Raw genomic sequence first — 7500 nt, forward strand, 5'->3', positions numbered from 1 at the left:
TGGTCAAAACATCTTTACAGTTATAACCAATACAGCTTTATCAAATATAAATATCGATCTCAATAGAGGCATATTAGAAACCTTAAAGACATTTTAGATTCAGAATTTCATTTCCATAAATATGTAGTTATTCCTACAGAAATATTTTATATCCTAGACAGAGATAAGCACAAACACTTCTACTTGCGAACTCCACAAGCAGCAATATTTGAAAGCATAAGCACAATTAACTTTCAAGAGAATTACATCCCAAAGTTTTGTACATATATGCAAATGTATAAAGGGTCCTGTATCTAAAATTAAACGTACAAACTACGTACAAATTTAATTCTAAAGAGCGGTTACATAAATGAAAGAATCACATAAAGCTGATGGCTGATGTACGCACATAAAACTGGGATACACATCAAACAATACAATGACTGTGATAGCTTTTACCATTACCATCCCTGTGCCAGGAACGAGGGAGGCATTTTAAACGAAGGGGGGGGGGGTAATATAGACATACCCCCGTCCCCCAAAAAAAGAGTACTACAAATCAGATAAGAACAAACACATTCACTTAATATGATCAAGCAATCACCCGAAAAATAAAGTGACGAACTGCCAATGCCTCTTTGATAAGCCAGGCTAACAATACAGTGCTAGTTCCGTTAAAAAGGATTGAGGTTGTTTGTACCTCTGCAGTATACCAAGCTGATTTGCGATGTGAAAGTATGGAGAAACTTTTTTTTTCATTGTTTGCTTTTGTTTGGTGTTTTTACCTCACGACGAGAAGAGAAGTGACGTCTGTTCAGGTGACCAATAAGCTAACGTTTACTTATCTATGTGTTACTGGACTTGCTTGACGAGTCCCCCTCCCTAATTTTGACATATTGTCTGTGTTGCAGAGTAAAATAGTACGATGGATTGTCAGCCGGCAAGAGACCAGTTCGTGATATCAAACAACTAGTTCGATAGACAGCGCGAGAATTAGCATGGAATACAGTTTAGTTATTCTTTTTTCCGCAAACGCTCCCTCAGGAGTCGTTTTCGTCAGAGCCTGCCATTTCCTCCACTCCACCTGCTCGACCCACCTAGCTCCTTCGTCTGCAATTCCTTGGCATCACCGCCGCTCCAGTCTCTTTCTTCCCTAAAACTGTCGTCCTTCGTTTATCTGGAATTTGCATAGCCAGTTCGTTTCGCAGATATCCGCCGAGGTCTTCATCCTGCACTCCCCGATGCACGGAAGAACGCCTATCATTATGGAGGCTACTTCAGAATCTCTCTCTGCCATTGATACCTGTGCCGATCAGGAAGCAAGGTAAGATGAGCATGAAAACAAGACTCTCTCGCTTTATAGAATGAGATATCTTTTACATAAGCATATATAAAAGTTATTCAGTACTGCACCAATAAAGTTAGTTAAGATAACATGTATTAAAGAAGATATGGTGATAAACAGACATATATACTGAAACAGACATATACCAATGTATGAAGCCACATTCTGCCTTCTGTCCGAACATAAGATTACCCTGCAATGAGACCCACCCTGTATACCAGCGATAAAAATAGCAAGGAAGAATACAGTCAGTAGGAAGTCTCGTTACTTGGACTAGACTGTTCCAGCCACTCCCCATTTACGCCGTCCCTTGGCGCTCTGAATGCAGCCGTTGCTTGCCGGAGTATAGTTGGTCTAAGGCACTGCACGCAGGACGACATTGGCCCTGTGCGAGGGGTTTTTCTGCTTTATCTAAGTGCCTTAAAAAAATTCTCCTTTTTTGATACAAGCTCTGAATCTGGATTCAACCATGCTCAACGATTCCTTGTCTGGGCGTCCTCTGTCTCAAACCCATAAACACAAACACGTGTATTTGCATCCTGCCATCTGCAACTAAAACAAACCTTCACGTGGGGGGGAAAAACCTCACCTCTTCGAAAAGAATTAAGCGTCAGAAGCCATTTCATCCCCCAAACCCGTCCCCCGGGAAAGCGGTAAGAGGCCTGAAAAAAATTTCCCCCCTTTTAATGTGAATACCCCTTTCTGGCAATTTTTTCATAACGCCCAAAAAAGTTTTTTCTTTTAAAAAAATTGTTTCGTTTATCTGGAATTCCAAAACCCAAAATTCCCGTTCGCCGAAAAAAATTCCCCCCGGGGCCCACCCTGATCCCGTTTGGAAAGGAAAAAACGATTCATTAGGAAAGGCAACAATTTCCAGAACCCCCCTTTCCCCCCTTCCCTTGAATGCGCCGTTCGGAAAGAAGGGAAGGGATGAGCAAAAACAAAAACTTCCCGTGGGGGAAGGGTTTTTCTGCTTTAAAAATTATTGCTCCCCTAAAATTTCGTAGTTAATTTTGATTAAAAAGAATTTTTTGAATTTCCCGGGCTTTCAAAAGGGGCATTACAAGGACCCTTTCTGGCCTTCTGTCCAAAACATAAAAATTACCCCTTGAAAGAAACCCAAACCATTCCAAGGAAAAAACCCCGGGAGTGGGGGGGAGGGGGAAAGGGTCCCCTTTTTTCCCTTAAAAGATTAGGGTGTTACCCTTTTTAAATTTTTCCCGGAATTTTGGGTTTCTATAATTGCAAAGCCTTTCTTCCAATAAAATTTTTTAAGGGAAAAACCTTGCACCCCGGAAAAAGACTTTTTCCCTTTATGTTTTTTGTTTATTAATTGCTTTAAAAAATTTTTTAATTTTAATTTTAATAAACCATTCCTAATTTTGGGGGGATTAAAGGGGCCAATGTTAAAATTTTGTTTTGGGTTTTTAATTAATAAATACAAAATAAACAAAAATTACACACGTTCCCCCCTTTTGGGGCTTTAACCAAGCCAATTTTCAATTTGGCCAAAGGGTTTTGGGACTTAAAAGGAAAGGAATAAATTTTTTCGGGGGGTAAAAAAAATTAACGTAAGGATTGGGGTTTTTGCAAAACAGAATTTTTTTATTAAAAAATTTATAAGCACTTCAAATTTAAAATTTTAAAAGGGTGTGAAAAAACATCTGAAAAAAATTTTCCCTTTATAGATATTAAAAATCCAGTATATTTAATATTATTAAATTCAAGGTTTAGGGGATTTTTATTTATGGACCCTTTTATTTCCAATAATTTAATTTTATATATATTGAAATAGTATTTTTAATTATAATTCATATGATCCCCTAAAAGACACTTTTCTTTTTTTTAAAAAGGGTTTGATTTTAAAAATTTTTAACTCGGGGAATAAAAATGAAACACAAAGAAATCTGGGGGCCCAATCCCCAAAAACCCCCCCAAAGGTGTGGCCCCATCCCCCCTTAAAAAGGTTCCAGAATTAAATAAAAGATGGCGAAAAAATTTGAAAAAAACCCGGTTAATTTAAAAGTTTTTGGGGTTTTTGGTTTGTTGTTGACCGGAGGAAAAAACCCAAAAGGGTTGTCTGTTTGCTCGATTTTTCCTTTTTTTTTGGGGATTACCCTTTATTTTTTAACCGGGAAAACCCCCATTAATTATTAATATGGGCCCGGGGCCCCCCATGGGGGGTGGCAAATTTTTAGGTTTAATTTGGGGTTGGGGTTTTCCCCAAAAATTTTTCTTTAAGAATATCAAAATGCCTTTAACTGATTTTTATAATTTAAAGGGGGGGGTTTTCCCATGTTTTAAAAACCCGGGGTTTTTCTGGGGGGGAACTTGGGGGAAAGCCCGTGTTGGGGTTTGTGGAAAAAAATTTTTAAAGGTATTTGGGGTTGGGTTGTTTGGTTTTGGGGGGTTGGTTAAAGGTTGAAAAAAAAAGGGGGAGAGGGCCAGTTTTGTGGGGTTTAAACAAATTCCCTTTTCCTTACCCTTTCCTGGTCCTGTGTAAAACGGGGCCCCAATTTTCCCGAAAATGGCCGGGGTTCCCCATGGTGGGGGGGAAAAAGGTAGCTGTTCGCCCCTTTTTAATTTTAAAGTTGGCATGTCCCCCCGGGGTTATTGTATAATTTAGGGTAAAAGTGCTGATTTTTTTTTTTCTTTTTTTTTTAGGTTTAAAAAAGGAAACGGGCCTGATGAAAGGGGGGGGGGGGTGAATGAATTTTGGGAAACCAGGGCTGGCCAAAAAAAGTTAGGCTTTAAACTAATTGGGGGCCCCCAAAGGCCCTTTTTAAAAATGATAAGCTGGGGGGGGGAAAGAAAGGGGAAAGGGGCGGGGGGGGGAAAGGCCGGCCAAAAAAAGGGGGGGGAAAGGGAAAAAGCTTAATTTTTTGGTTCCCAAAAAACCTTGAGGGCTGAACTTTGGGGGGGGGGGGGGTTTCCTTTTTCCTGGAAAAAAGTGGGAATAAAGCGGTTAATGTTTTTAAAAACCCTAAGCAATGTTTTGGGTGGGGCAGGGGGAATTGGGGAAACCCCAGTGGTTAAATTTGGGGCTGGGAAAAACTAATTTGGTAACTCTTAACGGGGGGAAAAGGGGATCAAAACCCCGGAAATTTCAAAATATGGGGAAGGTGATCCCGGGGGGGTTTGCCCAACTTTGGGCATGTGGGGGCCGGGGGGGGGCCAATGGAACATCGGGGGGAATTTTCTTTGCGCAGCATTTAAAAAGGGTTTAAAACTGGTTTTGGGGCACACGATGGTGACAGTAAAATTCCGGGTTTGAGTGCAGTATAATTGTTTTTAAAAATGGTGCTATCACGCGACAGAGTAAAATTTAAAAAAATATAAAAATGAAAAAGGGGGAAAATTTCCAAGGACACCCCTTTCCCCAAAAGGGGGACCCGCAGCGGAGATCCCCCAGCAGGAGCGGGAGGAAAGCGGGCCCCTTGGCACCCCCTGGCACTGTAAGAGGAGAGGGAAGCGGAAGGAGTTCTTTTGGCGTCACCAGCGAAGGACTTTCAGGACACAGAAACGCAGCGCAGGAGGGAAACCCCCTTCACCCCAAACGGCAGGGGGAGCCCATCGGGTTCTCTCCCCATGGCCGCTTTTTGAAAAGGGAAGTTTAAAGAGAGAAGTTTAAAGGAAAGGGGGGGGGGGGGGTAGGGGGTTATCGGCGTTGGGTGATGTTTAAAGGGAGTTTCATGTCGGGTCAAGATAAATATACTTTATGTATAAACTTTGGAGGGTTGGGCATACGTGAGGGGTACGTACTTGCTTCTGGGGTGCGTTTTATTTCGGTTTTTTCCCCAAAGTGCATATCATCATTATTATTAAATTTATCATTTTGAATAGAAAAAATGGGGGTTTTATTCTTTTTCCCGGGAAAAATACCAACCCTAAAGAATGCCATCGCGGGGAAACCAAAGGACAAAATTGGGAATGGACGGGCCTTTTTCCTTCGGGGCCCCACGCCCCCGGGAGGGGAAAAAAGGGGGGGACATGGGGCCCCCCCCCCCCAACCCCACCAGTCTTTTGGGGCCCGATAGTGGGGGAGGGGGCACGGAAGGCCCCAGGGAAAGTGCGGGGTAAAACATAAAATTAACAAAAATTAAAAATACGTCCCCATAAAATAACCCCAAAAAAATTCCTCCGGTAAAAAGGGCAGATCGCCCGCTGTTTCATCCCCCGGGGGCTTCTCTGGGGCCCGGACGGGGTACGAGGGGGCTGTTTTTTGGGCCCAAATTTTCTCTGTAATTAGCATATTTCCCCCGATGGATGGAAAGCAGTTGCCCCGGGCCATCCCACCCCTCCCCTACTTGTTTTTGGGCTTTTGTGGGTATTGGGGGTTTTCCCGGGTGGCCCCCAATTCATTTTTATATTTTATATTTTATATATATATATTTTTATTTTTTATTTTATATATTTTAATTTTTTATATTTTTAAAATATAATAAAAGATGTTTATTTTAAATAAAATTATTATTATTTTATTTTATATATTATAAAAATTATATAATATATCTATATAATCTATATATATTATACATAATCTATCATTATAAAATTGTATATTTTATATTTTTATATTATATAAAATTTATATATATTTTTTATATAAATTATATATAAAATATATAAATTAATAAATATATAATAATAATATATAAACTATATCTTTTTTATATCAATATCTATCTATCTATTCTATCTATCTACTATCATATATTATCTATCTATTTATCTTTTCTATCTCTCTTCTCTCTCTCTCTCTCTTCTATAATATTTTAATATATATATAATAATATAATTAATATATATATTTTATATTTTTAAATAAAATTTTAAAAGAAAATAAAATATAATGGGTAGTAAGAGTAAGAGGGATCTATCAAACCCGCTATCTCGTGATCGCCCATGCGAAGGATTCTGAATTTTACAAATATAAATTCAATATTAATGTTTTTACCTTGATTTTCAAGACAGCTTTTATAAAAATTTAAAATTTGCTCCCAATTTGTCGTGTTCCCCATAAAATTTTGGGGGTTTTTTTTTGGTGATTCTTATGGTTTTTAAAAAAGGGGAAAATGAATAAATAAAAAAAAAATTTTTAGGAACCCTTAAAATTTTAATAGAAAGGAACCCCCAAAAAAAATAACATTAAAAATCAAAAAATTACAAAAATTTTAAAAATTTAAAAACCCCCAAACAAAAAAAAAAAACAAAAAAAAAATTCACACGTTTTAAACCCAAAACACCCCACACACACAAACACACACACACCTTCACACACACACACTTACCCCACCCATTTTTTTCACAAACACACTTACCACACCCCCACCCCCCCCCACCCCAAACCCAACCCACCCCAACCCCACACCCACGCCCAACCACACCCACCACACACAACCCAAAAAAAAGGGGGCACACACCCCACACAACACACACAACCCCAACAAGGGGCGCCGGCGGGACGAAAAAGGGGTTTTGTAGATGTTGGTTTCATATGCAGTTTCTGTTTCTATGGCAAGTCTCCAGTATCCCTTTGCCTCTTATTGAAATCTTAGGAAAGTAGCACCAGCTTGTACGTGCTTTTGCTCAGACTTGATTTACTAATCTGGTTGACAAAAAAAAAGAAAGAAAAAAAGTTAAAAGTTATGGATACAGTTTTGTTGTTGTTTTATCATCTTTTCTTGTAATTGCATTGATTTTTTTTTTGTTTTCCATAGAAAAAAATTTAAAACGACTTACCCGTAAGGTGCTCCAAAATTAATTTATTTTTTTTATTACCTTTTTTTTGGTAAACCAATTAAAAATAATTTATTTTTTATGATTTCCATATATATGATATGTAACGACCTGGCTATTACGAATGCCGATGATACTCGACTTATTCATCTATTTATTTATTTATTTATTTATTTTATTTTATTTTTTTTGTGCCTTTTGAAAAAACTGAACCTTTTGCCCCTGTTTGATTTTAAGATTTCTTTTGGGGGCGGCAAATTGCCATGAAAGGAAAATTTTGGGTTTAAAAGATTTTTTTTAAAAATGTTTTCGGGCCATTCCTCCTGCCTCAGGTGGTGTTTTTGCAAGCGTACAACGGGACTATTTTAATCCCCCCCTTGGGGAATCTCAAAAATTCGGGGCTTAACAGGGGGAATTTTTGGGGGGTTCAGGTTTTT

The 7500-nt window shown here is 38.7% G+C and overlaps 1 long non-coding RNA gene across 2 annotated transcripts in view; it reads right to left on the reverse strand.

Moving 5' to 3' along the window:
• The window catches only part of LOC119574699, a 2556-nt gene extending 822 nt beyond the window's left edge, over window positions 1-1734 (reverse strand). The window contains exons 1-2 of one of the 2 annotated variants that reach the window (XR_005228899.1): window positions 1593-1734; window positions 1-1282 (exon numbers count right to left, since the gene is read on the reverse strand). The exon at window positions 1-1282 is cut by the window's left edge and continues 822 nt beyond it. This is a non-coding gene — a long non-coding RNA (uncharacterized LOC119574699). Of the gene's footprint in view, window positions 1283-1533 lie in introns of both variants that reach the window. The other variant, XR_005228898.1, reaches the window with a different exon arrangement.
• Window positions 1735-7500: the final 5766 nt, after the last annotated feature.

The sequence above is a fragment of the Penaeus monodon genome, chromosome 6 (assembly GCF_015228065.2).
Source record: "Penaeus monodon isolate SGIC_2016 chromosome 6, NSTDA_Pmon_1, whole genome shotgun sequence".
Taxonomy (NCBI): domain Eukaryota; kingdom Metazoa; phylum Arthropoda; class Malacostraca; order Decapoda; family Penaeidae; genus Penaeus; species Penaeus monodon.